Source organism: Rhinatrema bivittatum, chromosome 5 (assembly GCF_901001135.1).
Source record: "Rhinatrema bivittatum chromosome 5, aRhiBiv1.1, whole genome shotgun sequence".
NCBI lineage: Eukaryota > Metazoa > Chordata > Amphibia > Gymnophiona > Rhinatrematidae > Rhinatrema > Rhinatrema bivittatum.
In genome coordinates this window covers 119476079-119498535 of record NC_042619.1, presented here as the reverse complement: position 1 = coordinate 119498535, position 22457 = coordinate 119476079, and the positions used below count along the sequence as shown (strand labels likewise).

Genomic DNA, 22457 nt, shown 5'->3' with positions numbered 1-22457 from the left:
ATTGTATTTTTAAACAATGTCCATGCCTGTTGAACACTTTTAACCTTTGCAGCTGCACCTTTCAGTTTTTTCTATTTTTCTCATTTTATCAAAGTTTCCCTTTTTAAAATTTAGTGTTAGAGCTGCAGATTTACTTATTGTCCAGTTATTAGTTTAAATTTGATCATGTTATGATCACTGTTGCCAAGTGGCCCCACTACCGTTACTTCTCTCACCAAATCTTGCGTTCCAATAAGAATTAAATCTAAAATAGCTCCCTCTCTTGTTGGTTCCTGAACCAATTGCTCCATGAAGCAATCATTTATTACATCCAGGAACTTTATGTCTCTAGCAAGTCCTGATGTTACATTTACCCAGTCAATAATGGGGTAATTGAAATCTCCCCTAAGGGGAGAAGGACCATCTCTACACAACAAGAAACTGGAGGGAAGTGGAATAGATGAAAATCCTTTTACAGTAGAAAATGTGTGGGAAGAACTAAAGAACCTGAAAGTGGACAAAGCCATGGGGCCTGATGGGATTCATCCAAGGATATTGAGGGAGCTCAGAGATGTTCTGGCGGGTCCGCTGTGTGACCTGTTCAATAGATCCCTAGAAACGGGAGTGGTGCCGAGTGATTGGAGAAGAGCGGAGGTGGTCCCGCTTCACAAGAGTGGGAACAGGGAGGAGGCAGGCAACTACAGACCGGTTAGCCTCACTTCGGTGGTGGGAAAAGTAATGGAGTCACTGCTGAAAGAGAGAATAGTGAACTATCTACAGTCTGGAGAATTGATGGACCAGAGGCAGCATGGATTCACCAGGGGAAGATCCTGTCAGACAAATCTGATTGACTTTTTTGACTGGGTAACCAAGGAATTGGATCAAGGAAGAGCGCTCAATATCATATACTTGGATTTCAGCAAAGCTTTTGATACGGTTCCGCACAGGAGACTGGTGAATAAAACGAGAAGCTTGGGAGTGAGTGCCGAGGTGGTGACCTGGATTGCAAATTGGTTGACGGACAGAAGACAATGTGTGAAGGTAAATGGAACCTTCTCTGAAGAGAGAGCGGTTTTAAGTGGTGTACCGCAAGGATCGGTGTTGGGACCGGTCCTGTTCAATATCTTTGTGAGCGACATTGCGGACGGGATAGAAGGTAAGGTTTGTCTTTTTGCGGATGACACTAAGATCTGCAACAGAGTGGACACGCCGGAAGGAGTGGAGAGAATGAGACGGGATCTAAGGAAACTGGAAGAGTGGTCGAAGATATGGCAGCTGAGATTCAATGCCAAGAAGTGCAAAGTCATGCATATGGGGAGTGGAAATCCGAATGAACTGTATTCGATGGGGGGGGAAAGGCTGATGTGCACGGAGCAGGAGAGGGACCTTGGGGTGATAGTGTCTAATGATGTAAAGACAGCGAAACAATGCGACAAGGCGATAGCAAAAGCCAGAAGAATGCTGGGCTGCATAGAGAGAGGAATATCGAGTAAGAAAAGGGAATTGATTATTCCCTTGTACAGGTCCTTGGTGAGGCCTCACCTGGAGTACTGTGTTCAGTTCTGGAGACCGTATCTACAAAAAGACAAAGACAAGATGGAAGTGGTACAGAGAAGGGCGACCAGGAAGGTGGAGGATCTTCATCGGTTGACGTACGAGGAGAAATTGAAGAATCTAAATATGTACACCCTGGAGGAAAGGAGGAGCAGAGGTGATATGATACAGACTTTCAGATACTTGAAAGGTTTTAATGATCCAAAAACAACGACAAACCTTTTCCGTAGGAAAAAAATCAGCAGAACCAGGGGTCACGATTTGAGGCTCCAGAGAGGAAGATTCAGAACCAATGTCAGGAAGTATTTCTTCACGGAGAGGGTGATGGATGCCTGGAATGCCCTTCCGGAGGAAGTGGTGAAGACCAGAACTGTGAAAGACTTCAAAGGGGCGTGGGATAAACACTGTGGATCCATAAAGTCAAGAGGCCGCCAATGAAGAGTGGGTGACTCGCCAGAATGATGGCTACTGCCTGGACACAATACCCTTATTCAATAAACATACACATGCTTACTGTGACTCCAACATCGCTCTAAGCTTCAACAGGAAGAGGAAATGGAAAAAAGGATTTGCACTCACAAAGAGGGGAGCAGCTGGCTTGTTACGGCGGTTACTACCCCAAACCAAATATGCCTGATACTTCACTTTCAATGCATATACAGCATAGCTCTCTGCTTCAACGACAGGGGAGAAGAATAACTGATACTTCACACATCCAGCAGAGCTCTCTGCTTCAACGGCAAGGGAGAAGAAAAAGGGTTCGCACTCACAAAGCGGGGAGTAGCTGGCTTGTTACGGCGGTTACTACCCCAAACCAAATGTGCCTGATACTTCACTTTCCATGCATATCCAGCATGGCTCTCTGCTTCAACGGCATGGGAGAAAGACTGATACATCACGCATTTCCAGCATAGCTCTCTGCTTCAACAGCAGGGGAAAAAAAAACAAAAACAAAAAAAACAAAAAACTGATGCTTCACGCATATCCTGCATAGCTTCAACGACAGGGGTGAAGAAAAAAAGGATTCGCAATCACAAATGGCTTGTTACGGCGGTTACTACCCCAAACCAAATGTGCCTGATACTTCACTTTCAATGCATATCCAGCATGGCTCTCTGCTTCAACGGCATGGATATGCATGGAGCTCTCTCTGTGTACCCTCTCTGCTTCAACGGCAGGGGAGAAAAAAAACTGATACTTCACGCATATCCAGCATAGCTCCCTGCTTCTACGGCAGGGGAGAAGAAAAAACAACCAACAAGGGCTGTACAACATAGTCTAGGTAAAACAAATAAGCATGGGTGTAGCTTGCTTATCGCGGCGGTTACTACCCCTACTACCCCTAACTAATCAAGCTAGATATTTCACTTGGATGCAGCTCCATCACTGCTCTCTACATTAATGGTGGGGGTGGAAGGGGAATAGAACAAAGAGCTAAGAGAAACAGATAAGTATGAGAGAAAAAATGTGTGAAACTTGCTGGGCAGACTGGATGGGCCATTCGGTCTTCTTCTGCCGTCATTTCTATGTTTCTATGAATCGGGATATCGAGTGGTTTTTGTTCACTTAGGCTCCAGCAAGTGGGGTTGGTTGTCTGCATTACTGCTAGGTGCACTACAGGAACGGGAACCAATGAACGGGGTTCTTTGACCCACATGATTGGTTCACCTGTAGTTTTTGGCGCCTTCTGCGGGGTTCAAATACCTGTCAGTGTTTAGGGGAAGTGTGCTCCCTGCCAGTTCTAAGCATCTTCTGCTGTCAGGTATGTTGTGACCCGATTTATATACTTCTTCTACTTGAAAATGTTCGGTTGTAAGTCCTGCCTTGTATCCTGATTTGTATCTGTCTTTTACAGTCTTTTGTTTTGAATTCCTGGTGGCGTGCCCTCCCGATGCAGCCCGAGGCGAAACACGGGACCGTGTCGGGGGACGCCGTTAAGATGTATGCTGTGTAAACCAGGGGAGTTGCCTTATTGAATGAATAAAACCTTTGACATTTGAATCCTTTTTGAGTTTTCCATCAGGATTTAACACTCATTCTGCACTTTCTGTGTTTGGTGGCATTGCTTCAAGTGCAGTTTTGCTCTTTGTGCTTTTGGTAATTGAAATCTCCCATTATTATTGCACTGCCAAATTGGTTTGCTTCCCTGATTTCTCTTAGCATTTCATCATCTGTCTGACCATTTTGTCCAGGTGGACGCTAGTATACTCCTATCACTATACTCTTACCCAACACATACGAGATTTCTACCCATATAGATTCTACTGAGCATTTAGTCTCTTGTATGATCTTTATCCTGTTGGACTCTATACCCTCCCGGACATAAAGTGCCACACCCCCACCAAGTTGATCCTCCCTATCATTGTGATATAGTTTGTACCCTGATATAGCACTGTCCCATTGGTTATCCTCCTTCCACCAAGTCTCTGTGATGCCAATTATGTCAATCTCATCATTTGCTGCTATATACTCTAACTCTCCCATCTTACTACTTAGACTTCTGGAATTGGCATACAGACATTTCAAAGTGTGGTTTTTGCTTGTTTTAACAACCTGCTTTTCAGTTGTTTGGGATAATTCGGAAATCATCAGCTTTGGTGATTTTTTACATATAGGTATATGAACTATGTTTGCATTTAATGGAACCTCTCTGTTGGGATGCCCTAACTCTCCTGTTTCATTAGTATCCTTCAAGGATACATTTCTCCGAACCATGCACTGCTGAGTGACTGTCTGCTTTCCCCCTTGTTCTAGTTTAAAAGCTGCTCTATCTCCTTTTTGAAAGTTAGTGCCAGCAGCTTGGTTCCACTCTGGTTAAGGTGGAGCCCATCCTTTCGGAAAAGTCTGAATTTATATAGTTCAGTCTCTGAAACAGACTCAGGCAGCCCCACTATCTTTAGATTGTTACGGCAATGCTTGTTTTCCTGGGGCTGCCTGCTGTACTGTTAGGAGCTGTACCTGCCTTTCTCACAGGACAACATATAACAAAAATAGAGAGACATTTAACATCAATATAATATTTTATTAATATAGAAAAAACCCCCTTTCTATAACCCTACATAGACAAATTAAAACTAAGCTAGCACATTCATCCACATACAACACAATAAATAGTTTGAACATGTGGGCCGGCTGATGTGGCAAAAACTTTGCTTTGTCGTCAAGAGAAAGTGCAATTGTATTATAAATTGAAGAATGTACGCCACAGGAACGGCATTTTGAATTATCCAGCCTTTGATAATACCTTCTTATAGATATGTTGCAACATTCGGGCGTCCGAATTTGGCTGCAGTGAATAGAACATGGCAATGTGAGTTGGGTTCTAACGGATACAATTTAACAATGGGAGCGTTTTAGCTTTTGAAGTTTTGTTTGAACTTGTGGATATGAGGTTGTTGCAATTGTAGCCTGTGGCTTGAATGCAGGATGTGAAGTTGTTTAGAGAGTTGTGCATGGTGATAGGGTTTGTTCAGGTAGATGGTAGGAGCTCCATAGGGCCAGTTCAGTGTATAAGTTGATTTATTACATTTATTAAAAATGTCACTATAAAACGTTAATTAAAAAAGGATTTTTAAACATTGGTGGGAAACATTATGTTGATACGAGATTGGAACATTTAGGTGTGAGTTAATACATTATGATATATTATCCATTAAGATTTATAATGGCTTTGTTATTTTTTGCAGTGCATGACTGCAAGTATAACGCTATTAAAATAGTCCCTGAGGAAGCCTCAAGATAACAGAGGCGAAACGAAGATATCTTTTGTCGGACCTATTACAGATGGATTCTAAATTTATGAAAAGCGTTGAATTATCATATGTGTGATTTCTGCATATTTGTACTTATAGAATTGAATGTATAATTATACCAATATGAAAGAAACATTTATGCATTAATTTTTCAAACTTCATGCAATGTTTTTATTGTGTTGTATGTGGATGAATGTGCTAGCTTAGTTTTAATTTGTCTATGTAGGGTTATAGAAAGGGGGTTTTTTCTATATTAATAAAATATTATATTGATGTTAAATGTCTCTCTATTTTTGTTATATGTTGATACAGTGATATAGGGAGTTGTACTTTAAATTGCCCTTAGTATTGTTATACCTAGTTTCTCACAGGACAAGCAGGATGTTAGTCCTCACATATGGGTGACATCACAGGATGGAGCCCAATCACGGAACACTTCTGTCAAAGTTTCCAGAACTTTGACTGGCCCCTACTGGGCATGCCCAGCATGGCACTAACCCTGCAGCCAGCAGGGGTCCCCCTTCAGTCTTCTTTTTTCCGCGCAGCAGTAGCCACGCGGTTAAGGAGCTCTGAAGAGATTCCTGACAGGAATTTTCCTCACGGAATTACTAAAATTTAATTTACCCCACAGGGGTCCCTCCTTCAACTTTTTCAAGCCGCAGTACTCCGGTAAGTTTTTTACCCGTTTTCCGTCGATTACCGTCGAGTTTGGCCCTCGCGGCCTACTGGCTGACAACCGTAACGCGACTCAATTTTTTCATGGCCATGGCGTCTGGGTTCCGCCGCTGCCGGACTGTAATCACACCATGTCCATCACAGACCCTCACAAAGTCTGTGTAATGTGTCTTGGATTTGAGCACGATGTCCTAACCTGCACCAAATGTGCCCTCATGACACCAAAAGATCGCAAGGCTAGAATGGAGAAGATGGAACTTCTCTTCCTTGCTCAAACCCTGACGCCGGCTATTGCATCGACGTATTCAGAGCCGGCACTGTCAACTTCACGCCAGCATCAACCTCCGGCTGGTGACCATCTGGCATAGACAACTTCTCGGCCTTTGACACCCGCTACTCCCCCTCGGGATCGAGGGGATCGTAGAGAAAAATATCACCACCGGCATGGAAAGTCTTGGAACATCGAGGGAGTGAAATCATCGACCTCGCCATCGGCTGAGCTGCCATCGACGAAACCCCGTCCAGAAAAGGCACCGACCTTTTCGGCGACCGGGTCACCAAGGCAAGCCTCACCCGACAGGGTATCGGGAGCCACGACTCCGCCTTTAACGGTGGTCCCTCCAGCTATGCCTCTGCCTCCTTCTTCTGTTCCGGAACCATGGCTGCTTGCTCCAGGTCTCCGAGAAGAACTTGACCGGATGGTTCAGGAGGCCATCGACAAGGCGATGCATCGACTCCAGGTTCCTCCAGCACAGACACCGGTACCGATTGTGGAACCGACCACCGACCCGATTCTAGCAGCGTTGGCACCGCTGCACTCGAGGATGGAAGCGCTCAAGTCCGCTTTTCCACCGATGAACTCTGGGTCACCGATGGTTCCAGTGCCCTCCCCGCTTGCTTTGTCATCGGGAGGAGAAACACCGTTCCACATCCCTCCATTGGGAGTTCTGCCAATGCCGATACGTCCGGTGCCACCGATCCACCCATCAGTGCCGACGCGTCCATCGGCACCACCGAGCCATCCATCGATGCCCTCTATGCCTGCGCCGGTGCCTTCGGTGCCTCCAGTTATTCCTTCAAGTCCTTCGGAGCCTCGACCAGGACCGTCAGGGATCCCACCACCCCGTCCTCCTCTAGTCCCTAGAGGAGCAGGTGCTGATCCCTACGACACCTGGACTGATGATTCTTCACCAGACACAGATGATTTGCCTTCACCACCTTCTCCTTCAGAGGACCTTTCCTTTATACATTTTGTGAAGGAGATGTCTGAATTGGTTCCCTTCCAATTGCAGAATGAACAAGATGACAGGCATCAAATGATGGAGCTGTTACAATTCCTGGATGCTCCCAAGGAAATAACCTCCATCCCTATCCACCAGGTTCTTCTGGATCTCCTCAAAAAGAACTGGGAACATCCTGGCTCTGTGGCTCCAGTCCACAGGAAAGCTGACACCACCTTTCTCGTTCAGTCAGCTCCAGGCTTTCGCAAACCTAAATTGGATCACCAATCTGTGGTTGTCGAATCTGCCCAGAAAAGAGTAAGGAGATCAAAACCTCACACTTCCTTTCCCCCAGGCAAGGAACAGAAATTTCTAGATGCCATTGGTCACCGTGTCTTCCAGGGATCAATGCTCATCTCCAGAATTGCCTCTTATCAGCTCTATATGACCCAATATAATAGGGTCTTATTTAAGCAGATACAAGACTTAACAGACTCCCTGCCTCAGCAATTTCAAGAGCAACTCCAAACCCTAGTAAACAAGGGTTTTGAGGCAGGGAAGCATGAGATCAGATCATCTTACGATATCTTTGACACTGCTACCAGGGTATCTGCAGCTGCTATCTCAGCAAGATGATTGGCCTGGCTCAAGTCTTCCGACCTTCGCCCTGAAGTACAAGACAGATTATCCGACCTGTCTTGTGTAGGAGATAATCTGTTTGGCGAGGAGATTCAACGAACAGTGGCGGAACTCAAGGATCATCATGAGACCCTAAGACAGCTCTCTCTGATGCCATCTGAGTACTCTTCAAAACAGCCCTTCCGGAAGGACTCTAAGAAGTCATTCTTCTGCCCGAAGAAGTCCAACCTGCCACCAACTAGAACCCGTTCTATGAGACAGTTTCAAAAAGCCCAGTCTCGTCAGACACGAAAACAAAAACCACAAGCAGCTCCTCAGCCGGGCCCTGCTTCCGGTTTTTGACTCCTGCATAGAGAGCAGCAGCCACCTTCCATTGCCCCACATACCAGTGGGAGGTCGATTGTGCCTCAGTACTCACCCATATGTGAGGACTACCATCCTGCTTGTCCTGTGAGAAAGCAAATGTTGCTTACCTGTAAAAGGTGTTCTCACAGGACAGCAGGATGGTAGTCCTCACGAAACCCGCCCGCCACGCCACGGTGTTGGGTTCGTAACATTTTCTTATTTTTTTTCGGCACTACCTGTAGCTTTTTAACAAGACTGAAGGGGGACCCCTGCTGGCTGCAGGGTTAGTGCCATGCTGGGCATGCCCAGTAGGGGCCAGTCAAAGTTTTGGAAACTTTGACAGAAGTGTTCCGTGATTGGGCTCCATCCTGAGATGTCACCCATATGTGAGGACTAACATCCTGCTGTCCTGTGAGAACACCTGTTACAGGTAAGCAACATTTGCTTTCTGCTTACACCAGGCAGGTCTCCCACACAATGTTCCACAGCATCTAACCGCTTGGCCTGTCCTTCCATCACACTCTTTAGGTCTTCCATTGCAGCTTGTAATTTAATGAGCCGCTCATCTAAGGCGCCGGAGACTCGAAAAGAGATTTGCAGGAGAACGTCCTCCGAGATAGTGGCGAGATGTTTTGTGCTCTCCGCGCCGGACGCCATTTTGGGTGCTGGGTCCTTTCTTTCCGTGCTGGTCCGAGTGCTGCGATGGCGCATCCCGTGGGTTTCGGCCTCGAAACGCCCTGAAAACGCGGCGATCTTGCTCCGGAGAGTTTCCCAGGTACAGCTGTAATAATTTGGAGCTGGCTCAAACAAGGCCCCATCCGATGGTGGGGGATGAAAGGAGGGGGGATTGCGGAGCTTACAGCTTAGGCTTCCGTGCGGGGTGATGTCATCCCCGGAAGTCCTGCATACTACTTTTTAACAGAGATTTGTATTTTATTTTTCTGCCATTGCCATTTCACAAAGCCTTGTCTTTTTTTCAGTAATTTCATTCCTGAATGATACATGCAAAGCCATCTGTGGTTTTCTGTGTTCAAGTCCACCTTAATAATAAATTTATGGTCTTTTCCTCCAGGAACTTGTCCAAATCTTTTTTAAAACCAAGCTACACTCACAACTTTTACCACATCCTCTGGCAATGAGTTCTAGAACTTAATTTAAAAAATGTAAACATTTTTCTCCTATTTGTTTTAAATGTACTACTTAGTAACTTTACTGCATGTCCTCTAGTCTTTGCATTCTTTGAAAGAATAAAACGACCAATTTGCATTTACCCTTTCCACTCATTTTATAAACCTCTTTCATATCTCCTCTCAGGCATCTCTTCAAACTGAAAAGCCCTAACCTCTTTAGCCTTTCCTCATAGGGGAATCGTTCCATCTTTTTCTTTCATCAATAAGGAGGCTGATTTTTAGCCATTACATGTGCATGATGCATGGATATGTACTTATTCTCTCCTCTAGTTTTTCCTTAAACCTTGTTGTTTCCTTGAGAAAACCTTTTTCTGCCTTGCCTCATTGCTTTTGCAGCCACACAAACAGTGCTATTAAGTACTACCTTAAAAAAATAAATTAAAAGGGAAAAAATGTCTTCCCTCATAAAAATGTCACACCAGAAGAAAGTCTACAATGGTGAGTGGATTTAAGAGTTTTCTATGCAGAAAAATCATGTCCCTCACCAACAGCCACGAGTTTTTCTTACCTTTGTCTGGGACCAGACCACAACCAGAAAAACTGTGAAGCCTGTGAACGAATGTTCCCATGCTCACAACGCTCCAGGTCCTTAAAAATGGAAGAGCTGAGTAGATATCTGAGGAATAGCAGTAGGTCTTCCTCCCATAGTGCAGCATTGTCTGCCTCCTCAGGAAAGCATTTGAGTCAGTCATTCAAAAACTCCCCCATCTACAAAGGCCAAACCCGTGGGGTTGAGTTCAGCTTCCGGGTGCCATTGAAGCACAAGCAACATCACTCCCTTCAGCTGATCCCATCTGCATCGAAGAAACAAACAGTCCTCACAAGATTGTTTGATGTCTATGCTGGGGGCCACCAATGCAAGCCATGACTTTACATAATGCATCAAAGCACCTTAAGCCTAAGGTATCAATGTAAACTTATGCTGCATTGAAGGACACTTTGTTGACACACTTGAAGCATGGTGCATCGATGCATGGCCCAGCATCATGAGCTACATTGGCACACTCTACACTGATGCACCGATTCAAGTAATTCCCTCTGGATCGATGCATCTGGACTCTTCCAATACAGGGATGTCTTCTCATCATGTCTCAGTGCACCCGATAAAAGAAGAAACTCATCCTTGGTGCAAGAGGACAATGCATCAATTGAAGAGCAGGTCCTTGCTACAGGATCACTTCCTGCTACATCAGGGTGATGCTCTCTTACCAAGTGAACTTCCTCCTCCAAGGCAGCACCAGGGCTGCCAGATTGGAGCCCTCTGTCTTATCCCCAGGCTGAATGAGATGGGGAGAACACGCACTGAGTGCTGAATGTGACTCACTTTGAATGTTTGGGAACAGCAGCAGTGAAGGTGCTCAAACAGCCACATGTGGTAGGTAGCTAACTGAGCTGCCTGCCTACACCAATTTCTTCCTTCTGCTGCGGGAGCTAGTGGATCATGAAGGGTTCATGTGTCTTCACGCCCACTCTCCCTTTGTTTTAAAATTTTGGAGAGAGACTGGTGGTGATTTCAGTGCTTTCATAGCTCTTCTTTTGGCCATATGAGTCTTCATGTCAGCACTGTCTGCGCTGTGGAGGGTGGTGTGAAACACAATATTTTGTTGATGTAGGTGTTGTGTCGGAGGTGGACCCTTGGGCCAAGGTAGGGTTGACACAACCCTGGTTCCTCTTCACTGGCAGCCCACCGCTGCCAGTGAAGAGGAACCAGGAGCTGGAGTCCATGTAAGAAGGTGAGAGGGCTGCGCTGCAGGTCTGCTGCAGGCGGCACACGTAACAGTAGGTGTGCCTTGGGCATGAAAAAGTTGGGAAACTCTGATCTAATGGTCCATTTAATTCCATCACAGAATTTCTGCTTCAAATATAGCTTAAAAGGTTTTTCAGTTTTTGCTTTCACAGCAAGCTTCTTTTCAAGTTCTCTCTTTGCCTTCCTTTATGAATGCTTTTCATTCATCTTGCCGGTACTTACGCCGTTGCTTGTTTTCAACATTTGGATTCCTGTTCCATTTGTTTTAAAGATATTCTCTTTGCTATAATAGCATCTCTCACTAATAGGCCGATACAGATGTTGTGATCCTGCCCGCGAGGAGCGTGGGCAGGCTCTTACCTTTTCACAGCCAGTCGGGTTGCTGACGCTGCTGCTTCTCTTTCTCCCTGAATCAGCTGGGGCTGTCCCCGCAGCTGTTGCCATGCGGCCAGCTCCTCTGCTCCTGTTTCTGCCTTCCCCCGACGTACTGCTGCGATCCCAGGACCTTTCAGCCAGCAGGGAGGCCGTCCTTGCCGGTGCCTGCTTCAGCCCGGGTCCTTGCCTGGCAGGGAAGCCGTCCCTGCCGGTGCCTGCAGCCTGCTACAGCTCTCTACTCTGCCTGCAGTCTTACCTCTCCTCCTGGGGCTGTCTTCACGGTATGGAGCCGTTCCTGCAGTCAGCCCTTCTCCTGCTTCAGTCCTTGCAGCTCTCTGTCCTCTCTGCCGGTGCCTGCAGCCAGCTTTACCTCTCTCTGCTTCTCCTGCTTCAGTCCTTGCAGCTGGGAGCTGCTCCACTGACCTGCCTTCACCCAGCTCCAGCCCAGGGCTGCTCCACTGCTTCCCTGGGCCTTCCACATGGCTGAGGACGCCACCAGCTTCCAGCTCTTCTCCCCAGCTTCCTAGGGTGCGGGCGCGCGCCTCTCTGCTCCTTTTCAAGGGCCAGCCAGGTGTGGCCCCCTGCTGACCCCTCCTTGGGCGTTGTTCTCATCAGCCCTACTAAAGGGCTCAGCGTTCAGTCTGTCTTTGCCTTCGCAAGGAGTTGGTCACTCCTGGGATCCTCATTCCAGGAGCTGCCTTGTATTCCAGCCTTCTGCAAGGTCTGGTGTTCCATGTTTTCCGTTGAAGCTTCTTGTCCAGTGTTCCAGTCCTGATGTCTTCAGTTGTTCCAGTCCTGATGTTCGCTTGTTCCTGTTCCTGCCTTGAGGTCCGATCTCAATCCGGTATCCATGATCCAGTCCAGTTATTACAAGCCTTGTACCTTGATCCTGAAACTCGCCTGAAAACTAAGTACCTTGCCTTGAATCTCCTGAAAGCTAGCACCTTGATCCTGTGTCCTCCAATGTCCTGGTACCTCGTGGCAAGCCACGCCGTGGTCCGTGACCAGCCCTCGGGGCGGGCTGATTAGGGCCGTCTGTGATGCAAGCCATGTACCTCGTTTCTAAGTCTCTGAGAAGTCCTTGTTCCTGACCCTGTCTCCTGCCTTGGCTGCCGGTGTGCAGCAATCCAGCTTCTTCCCTGTTGCCTTGATGTCGGTGCCAGATCCAGTTCCTGATCCAGTCCCATATGTGCTGCCCTTCGTCGTGTCTGGCTCCTGAGCCTTCTGGCCTGTTGGGCCCTGGAGTGGCCAACAGGTGGCATTCGTCCCTGCGCCTTGGAGCTTCCCTTCCTGCCAGCCGACGGGGCTTCGGATGTCAGTATCCCAGCATCAGAGTTCGCTTCGCCTGGTTCTCTCCTGCATTTTCCCGTTCTCTGCGTGGTCCGTGACCTGCCCTCCAAGGCAGTGTTGGGGACGCGTGGGACAGAGTGGCCCTTGACTCAGTCCCAGGAGTGGTCTGAGCAGGGTGCCCTGAGGGACTGTGCCCATGTCTTCCTTCAGTCCTTGTTCCTGAGTCTACATCTGCACCTTCAGTACCTCGCTTCTGAATCTACCTCTGCATCTACAGTACCTCGCTTCTGAATCTACCTCTGCATCTATAGTACCTCGCTTCTGAATCTACCTCTGCATCTACAGTACCTCGCTTCTGACTCTACCTCGGCATCCTCAGTACCTCGCTTCTGAGTCTACGTCTGCACGTCCAGTACCTTGTCTCTGAGTCTTCGTCAGCACGTCCAGTATCTTGTCTTTGAGTCTTCGTCTGCACTCCCAGTACCTTGCTTCTGAGTCTACGTCTGCACTCCCAGTACACTGCTTCTGAGTCTACGTCTGCACTTCCAGTACCCTGCTTCTGAGTCTCGTCTGAATCTATGTTCCAGTCTTCACTGTCCTGGCCTCTGTCCGGCCTGCCGCTTTGTGCCGTACCCTGCGGCAGGTCCGAAAGGGCTGGGAACGGTCGGAGGACTGTTCACAAGACCAACATTGCGTTGTTGGGTCTTCTGAAGCGTGCAGGTCCGGAGGAGGGCCTGTCACCTGGTCATCACTCCAGTCTTGCTTCCGTCTTACCCATGCTCGGGCATGCCACGCCTCCCGCGGCCCTCTTCGGAATCCTCTGGGGTCGAGCCGCGGCCCAAGGACACACCTCTCTCAGGAAGTGGGATCGCTTTCCGAGCGCTTCGCCACAACAGAAAAACGCGCGGGAGAGCCGGACAGCGCCCGCTCTCACGGCGTGCGCACAGGCCACTCTCCTGGGCGCGCAATTTAGGAGGGTGGCCTTTGCAAATTAGGGCCTGCGGTAAAAGATGGCGCTAGGGACACTAGCGCGTCCCTAGCGCCTCCTTTTTGACAGGAGCGGCAGCTGTCAGCGGGTTTGACAGCTGACCCTCAATTTTTCCGGAATCGGTTCTCAAACCTGCTGACAGCCACGGGTTCAGAAAACGGATGCCGGCATAATTGAGCATCCATCTTGCGGGCCAATTTTTAATTTTTTTTTAATTTTTAATTTTTTTTTTTCTACTTTTGGGGCCTCCAACTTAATATCGCCTTTTCTGCTTTTCTGTACACTTCCCTGTGCCGGCCGAAATTAACACCAGCCTTTGGCAGGCCTTAATTTCTGAAAGTAAAATGTGCAGCTTGGCTGCACATTTTACTTTCTGTATCGCGCGGGAATAACAATAGGGCCATCAACATGCATTTGCATGTTGCGGGCGCTATTAGTTTTGGGGGGGGGGGGGGGGGTTGGCCGTGCGTTTTCGCACGCTATTACCCCTTAGGGGTAGATTTTTAAAAAGTGCGCCTTCGCGTACTTTTGTCGGCGCATCAGGCGCAAACAAAAGTACGCTGGATTTTAGTAGATACGCGCGTAGCCGCTAAAATCCTGGATCGGCGCGCGCAAGGCTGCCGATTTCGTGTAGTAGCCGGCGCGCGCCGAGCCGTGCAGCCTACCTCCGTTCCCTCCAAGGCCGCTCCAATTTCGGAGCGGCCTCGGAGGGAACGGCCTCGGAGGGAATTCTCTTTCGCCCTCCCCTCACCTTCCCCTCCCTTCCTCTACCTAACCCACCCCCTCGGCCCTGTCTAAACCCCCCCCCTACCTTTGTCGGGGGATTTACTGTTTATATAAGTTTCTTTTTTTTTCTTCTTAATCCCAAAATGGCAAACACATTGAGAATAAAGTGTTGGGTTGGGAAGGTTATATTCATTTTATTTTTCTCTTTTTTGTCTTTTTAGGAGTGCTGGACATACAAAGGTTAGTAGCAACCAGAAAGCAAAAATCGGCTGAAACAAGGACTCGTTTATTAGTAAATGGTCTAATATCCCAGTTCTGGCCTTGTTTCAACCGATCTTTGCTTTCTGGTTGCTACTGTGCCAATTTGTATCGGCTTCCGTTTTGCTTCCTGGGACCATAGAAAGGTTAGAGCAGGAGTAGCTGACTCCGGTTCTCTAGAGCCAAAAACAGGCCAGGTTTTCAGGATATTCACAATGAATATGCATGAGATAGATTTGCATGCACTGCCTGCATTGTATTGAAATATAACTCATGCATATTAGAACATAAGAACAAAGAAATTGCCATGCTGGGACAGACCAAGGGTCCATCAAGCCCAGCATCCTGTTTCCACAGAGGCCAAAAACCAGGCCACAAGAACCTGGCAATTACCCAAACACTAAGAAGAACCCATGCTACTGATGCAATTAATAGCAGTGGCTATTCCCTAAGTATAATTGATTAATAGCTATTAATGGACTTCTCCTCCAAGAACTTATCCAAACCTTTTTTGAACCCAGCTACACTAACTGCACTAACTACCTTCTCTGGCAACAAATTCCAGAGCTTTATTGTGCGTTGAGTGAAAAAGAATTTTCTCCGATTAGTCTTAAATGTGTTACTTGCTAACTTCATGGAATGCCCCCTAGTCCTTCTATTATTCGAAAGTGTAAATAACCAATTCACATCTACTCATTCAAGACCTCTCATGATCTTAAAGACCTCTATCATATCCCCCCTCCGCCGTCTCTTCTCCAAGCTGAACAGCCCTAACCTCTTCAGCCTTTCCTCATAGGGGAGCTGTTCCATCCCCTTTATCATTTTGGTTGCCCTTCTCTGTACCTTCTCCATCGCAACTATATCTTTTTTGAGATGCGGCGACCAGAATTGTACACAGTATTCAAGGTGCGGTCTCACCATGGAGCGATACAGAGGCATTATGACATTTTCCGTTCTATTAACCATTCCCTTCCTAATAATTCCTAACATTCTATTTGCTTTTTTGACTGCTGCAGCACACTGAGCCGATGATTTTAAAGTATTATCCACTATGATGCCTAGATCTTTTTCCTGGGTGGTAGCTCCTAACATGGAACCTAACATCGTGTAACTACAGCAAGGGTTATTTTTCCCTATGTGCATCACCTTGCACTTGTCCACATTAAATTTCATCTGCCATTTGGATGCCCAATCTTCCAGTCTTGCAAGGTCCTCCTGTAATGTATCACAGTCTGCCTGTGATTTAACTACTCTGAATAATTTTGTATCATCCGCAAATTTGATAACCTCACTCGTCGTATTCCTTTCCAGATCATTTATATATATATTGAAAAGCACTGGTCCCAATACAGATTCATTGTGGATATCGTAAAAACTTGGCTTCCTTGTGGCTTTGAGGACCAGAGTTGGCCACCCTTGGGTTAGACGCTCATCTGTTCACCAAAAACTGCATTCCTTACCTAGGAGTTTTCTTCATATTTTCCTGACATTATGCATAAATGGATGCTGTTCAGGGAGAGTCTTTGCAGTCAGATTACGTATATTGTGTGACCCACCTGAAAGCAATAGGAAGGCATGAATTTACTGCTGAGAAAGTGAGCAGCTGCAGAATATAATAGACTTACTGAAAAGTACATTTGTTTGTACTAATTTACCTTAGAAGAATAAGATATATTGCAAGGGAAGAGCTTAGTATCCTACAATCCAGTCGGAGTACTGAGAGGAGAGGATCACCTTGCTGGTGGCTGGAAAGCATCAGTAAGTACTGCTTGGAGACATTTTTAAAACTTAAAAGTAGGAGATCACATGATGTGCTGAGCCAAGAGGAAGTGCTACTCTCAGGCTTCTAGGCCCACTCCTCCTATCATAGCCCATCACAGCACGAAAAAACAAAATATACAATTTGGGGCTGATTAGTGGGACAAGGTGCATGCCCACCATCAGATCTTGGTGCCAAACTTTGCATGTCTCAATTTTTTTCCATTTTTTCTCTCTCTTTGTTTTTTTTTCCCTACGGGATTGTTCAAGTTCTCTTAGCCTGGCCGAATGGTGTTTCTTCACTCATCATGGACCATACGTGTGGGCGATCGGCCCATTGGCTTTGCAATTATTTGGCGTGTCTTTACACTGAACTGGATCCAGAAACTTTGACTGTTGAAAATATTCAATGGAGAGGCATGCTATGCTTCTGCGGTAGTTTACAGTTTGAATGTTTGCAGTTGTGTTATATGTGCCTAGAGATAAACGTGGGGGAGCTCACTAAGCTCACAGGGGCTGGGGTTCGGCTCCACTGGTACTATTGAGAGCCTGAGGGCCATGATCGTGGTTGGATATCTATGGTTGTAACCTCTAACTGTACCCATGTGAATGTGTCTCATTTATTTCTCTTATTATGATAAGCTGAAAGATGGTACCTTTACACCTTCTACTTATTTGCTATTGGGGTGGACCTGGTCACATCAATACTGGATCTCCGAGCCTTCATATAGGAAGGCAATGGTACAGGTATTGAGGAGAGTGGGGGTGGGGTCTCTACGAGAATATGAGGGGTGGGGGAAGATGTTGGGGGGGGAAGAGAAGTGGGGTAAGGTTTAGGAGGGGGGGGGCGGTTGGGGAAGGAGGTTGGGCAACATCCTAGTTGGTTCTTTACTGGTTAATGAGATGGGTTTGTTTATTTCTTTCTTGGTTCTAGTTCTGGGGCCTGGGTTTTAGGCTACATGGGTGGGGTCCTTAGCTGGGAGGGTCGCCACGACTCATGTGTTTTTCCCTTACTTGGACTCTTATCTTTTGATGGAAAGTAATGGCTAATAACACCCGTCTTGTATCTTGGAATGTCTGCGGTTTTAATTCTCCCATCAAACGTTCCAAGGTGCTCACATTGTTAAAAAGGAAATCCACAGCAATCGCTTATTTACAGGAAACCCATCTTACAGACACAGAACATGCAAAACTCCGACGACAATGGGTGGGGGAAGTCCGATTTGCTTCCACTAACTCCCATTCGGGAGGAGTAGTAATTTTATTTAACAAACAGCTCCCGGTGAAAATTCTCAAAGAAATCCAAGACCTAAATGGCCGCTACCTCATCTTGGTTACTGAAATTTTTCAACACAAAGTGGTATTGTGCAATGTTTATGCTCCTAATGTTTATGATGCTCGCTTCTTCAGAGGGCTTTATGCTCATTTGATTCCTTATTTAACAGAAGTATTGATAGTCGGGGGGGATTTTAATACCATTCGAGATCCCCACCTGGATGCCTTGCAGGGGTGAAGTCGAGAACTTGGCCAGGGGCAAGGCCCCACATTGCTGGAAAATACTCTGCACCTGTTAGATGTTTGGCAAATTCTTCACCAGACTAAAAAAGACTTTACCCATGTTTCCCGGGCGCATGCTACATTTGCGAGGTTAGATTATTTTCTCATTAGTGCACATGTTTTCGCTTGGGTATGGGAGGCAGGCATTGATAACATTGTGATTTCTGATCATGCCCTTATTTGGGTGGATTTGGGATTTTTTGATCAAGGACCCCAAGCATGTGTATGGTGCTACCCTTTTTTCTGGCCTCTGATGAAAAATTTCGGGAATTTGTCAGGGCCAAATGGTCGGAATACGTTCAACTTAATAAGGCTCACGAATCACAACCTGTCCTGTTTTGGTATACCGCGAAGGCAGTATTGCGGGGTTAAATCATTTCTTATGTAGCCCACCGTCGGAAGACTGTTAACCAACGTATTTAGTGCTTAATTACGTAAAACTCGCCTTAAGCTGGTGGCTTCAGGGACAGGGGAGCTGCGGACCCTGTACCTTTCCCAACAATATGCTTTAAATTCCCTGATTCATCAACGAGCAAAAAAAAGTTTACTATATTACAAATTTCAGTTCTATTAATATAGTAATAAAGTGGGGAAGATGATGTCCAATTTAATTAAAACTACATGTGCTAACCATTATGTTCCAGTGATGCGGGGCCCCACTGGCCATGTGATGTGAGATACTCCTGATATTTTAAATTGTTTCAGGGACTTTTTCACATCCCTATATGCCACAGATGGATGGAATGTGGAGGCCTGTGATAGATTTTGCGTGCAGATTTCCCTTCCCAGCACAACGAGATGACCTTAATATGCCAATAACAAAAGAGGAGGTTCAACGTGCCATTCAGGGTTCCAAATGTTTTAAGGCTCCTGGACCTGATGGATACCCAGCAGAATTTTTTAAGCTCCTGGAAGAGCAGGTATCGCAACCACTGGCCTTGGGGTTTACGACTCTGATAGAACAGGGTGCTTTCCTGGCAAACATGAATCTAGCTCATATAACTCTTATCCCCAAGGAAGGCAAAGACCCGCTATTGCCGGAATCATACCACCCTATCTCTTTACTTAACTATGATCAGAAATTATTAGCTAAAATATTGGCTGATAGACTGGCACTTATTCTTCCCACTCTGATTGGCGAGCATCAAGTAGGGTTTGTACGCCAAAGGTACGCTTTAACTAATATCCGCAAGGTACTGGCTGCCATGACTATGAGCCAACAAATGGCTTCCCCATATTTGGCCATTAGCTTTGATGCCGAAAAGGCATTTGACGGGTGGAGTGGCCTTATCTCTTTTACATATTACAAAAGATGGGCTTTGAAGGGTTGTTTTCTAATGCTTTACATCTGTTGTATCGGGACCCACAGGCCCTGATCACTGCCAATGGAGCATTGTCAAAATCTTTCCCAGGGCGAGGGGCACCAGGCAAGGATGCCCTTTATCCCCTTTACTGTTTGTTTTACAATTAGAGCCACTTTTGCTTGCCATAGAACACAGCTCAGACATCCACGGCATCCGGATGGGACATAGGATTTTCAAGTGTGTGGCATTAGTGGATGACTTGTTAGTCTTCATTACAGATCCTCAGAACTCACTGCCCCCTTTGCTACGGTTGATCTGGAGTTTTGGGATTTTCTCCGGGCTGCGATTAAATGAGTCTAAATCCTCTGCATTGGCATTTCCAGAGGCTATGAAGGAGCAATGGCCAGACACATTTCCCTTGCAGTGGGCGGGGGATAATCTTTGGTATTTGTGTTAGGGAATGTCAGTTTAGTGGGCCCTTGGGCCGACCTGCAGGAGACTGGGAAAGGTATTCAAAAGTCTCTAGTATACCACAGGCCGGGAGGCAGATGTTCAGGCTGGACGTAGAGGTGCTCTTCACCCTGGAAGCTGGTACTCCCCAGGGAGGAGCCCGTAGGAGCCCAACCGCTGGGATTTAGGTGGCTTCACCCTTGGAAGCTGGAGCCCCACTGGGAGGAGCCCATAGGGGCCCGGCCGCTGGGACTTAGGCGGTAGTGGATCAGGACTGGGAACTGGAACCAGACTAGGACAGTAGGTCAGTACTGTAACAAGGCTCGAGTTCTGGAACCAGGCAGGAACTGTAGCAGGACTCGGGTACTGGAACCAGGCAGGAACTGTAGCAAGTCTCGGGTACTGGAACCAGGCGGGAACTGTAGCAGGCAAGCAGGAACCAAGCAGGCACTGTAGCTGGCAAGCAGGAACCAAGCAGGCTCTGTAGTAGGCAAGCAGGAACGGAGCGATAACAAAGCAGGATGCTCTGGGGCACAGCGTAACAGGGATCTGGTAGGTAAGCCCATTGCAAGGCAAAGACTGGGTGGCCGCGGCCGGCTTATCAAGGCCGCGGCGTCTGACGTCAGGATTTGGGCAGAGTCACCGCTGGCGGGAAACGGCCTAGAAAAGCGCCCAAGTGGCGCGAGCCTAGAGACAGGGCGTCCATGGAAGGCTTCCCGGCGGCGCGGCCCTCACCGGGACGCCGCCGAACAGGACAGGAACTAGGCCGATGAAAGCGGGAATAGGTCCAGAAACACAGAGGTAAGTGTCTGGTCGCGGCACTCGCGGCCAGAACCGCAACAGTACCTCCCCTCTTACGCCCCCTCTTAGCCAGTCCGGGTTTACTCGGGTGGTCCAGATGGAACTGCCGTAATAAGTCCTTGTCAAAGATGTTACGGGCCAGTTCCCAAGAATTATCTTCGGGTCCGCAACCCTCCCAGGCAAGCAGGTACTCCCATCGGCGTCACGTACTTGATACATAACCTCGTCTGGTACTGAAGGGTCCAAAGATTCAGGAGCCTGAGAGTGGTACCTGGATAGAACAAGAGGCTTCAGCAATGACACATGGAACACGTCATGTATGCGCATGGAGGAGGGTAAGTGTAGTTGGTACGAGACTGCTCCCACTCGTTCGGCGACTCGAAAAGGCCCACAGAATCTTGGAGCTAGTCTTCAAGACGGAATACGTAGCTGAAGATTTTTGGTACTTAGCCAGACACGGTCTCCTGGGAGGAAGATAGTGCTGGCTGACGATGTCTATCCGCCCATTTCTTGGCGGACTGGGCGGCTTTACGGATCTTTCCCTGGATAGACGTCCACAAGGAAAGAAGCTGGCGGGCTGAAAGTTGCTCTGCCGGGAGTGCACTAGGTTCAGGTGAAGGCAAGGGCGGTCGAAGTTGCTTCCCATAGATGACCAGGAAAGGCGAACTTCCTGTAGCAGCATGCATGTGATTATTGTACGAGAACTCCGCCCTTGGGAGTAGCTTGGCCCAATTATCTTGGCGTTCATTCACGAACGAACGGAGAAAAGTCTTCAGGGTTCGGTTAGTTCATTCCGTTTGCCCATTACTTTGAGGATGGGACGCAGACGAAAGACTAAGTTGCACATTGAAGCGTTTGCTAAGTAGCTTCCAATAAGGAGCAGTAAACTGTGGTCCTTGGTCGGAGACTATATCCTGTGGGAGACCGTGAAGTCTGAAGATATGCTGGGTGAAAAGGTTAGCTAGGTCAGGTGCAGAAGGCAACTTTGGCAGGGGGACAAAGTGCGCCATCTTGGAGAATTGGTCTACGGTTACCCAAATGACCGAATTACCTGCTGAGACGGGAAGATCCATGATGAAGTCTGTGGAGATATGTGTCCAAGGCTCCACCGGGACGGGCAATGGTTGCACCAGGCCTCTAGGCTTCCCGTCGAGCGGCTTCTGCACAGCGCAGGTCAGGCACGAGCTCACAAAAGCTTGGACATCCTGTCTCACCGTCGGCCACCAGTAGAATCTGTTCAACAAGTCTAAGGTTCCTTTACAGCCAGCATGGCCCGTGAGGGAGTCATGGGCCCAAGTGAGAACTGCTCTCCGGGAGCGACGGTCTTCCCTTGGGAGGACACCAGGGTTGTTGCTAGACTGACCTTCACAGGATCCAAAATAAACTGAGGTGTGTCAGGGGTCTCTTCGACCTCAGAAGAGCGCGAGAGCGCATCGGCTCGAACCTTCTTAGAGCCGGGTCGATAGCGTAAGGTAAAGTCGAACCAGTCAAAAAACAGCGACCACCAGGCTTGTCTTGGGTTCAGGTGTTGGGCTTGCTTCAAGAATGCTAGGCTTTTATGATAGATGTAAATCGTAACCGGATGATTGGCTCCTTCCAACCACTGTCTCCATTCCTCCAGGGCAAGTTTCACGGCTAGCAACCCCTTATCTCCAACACAGTAGTTGCTCTCTGCCGGAGAGAATTTCTTTGAGAAATATGAACAGGGTAGCAATTGTTCAGAATCTGAGTACTGGCTCAGTACGGCCCCCTGGCCACATTGGAGGCATCCACTTCCACCACAAAGGGCCGGCTGGGATCCGGATGACGAAGGCAGGTGTCTAACAAAAAGGCTTCCTTAAGGGCCTCG

General features: G+C 47.5%; 1 long non-coding RNA gene across 2 annotated transcripts in view; it reads right to left on the bottom strand.

Moving 5' to 3' along the window:
- Positions 1-22457, bottom strand: part of LOC115092181 — a 161552-nt gene that overhangs the window by 32884 nt on the left and 106211 nt on the right. For both annotated transcript variants that reach the window (XR_003856930.1, XR_003856929.1), the window contains one exon: positions 16199-16294. This is a non-coding gene — a long non-coding RNA (uncharacterized LOC115092181). The remainder of the gene's footprint in view (positions 1-16198; positions 16295-22457) is intronic.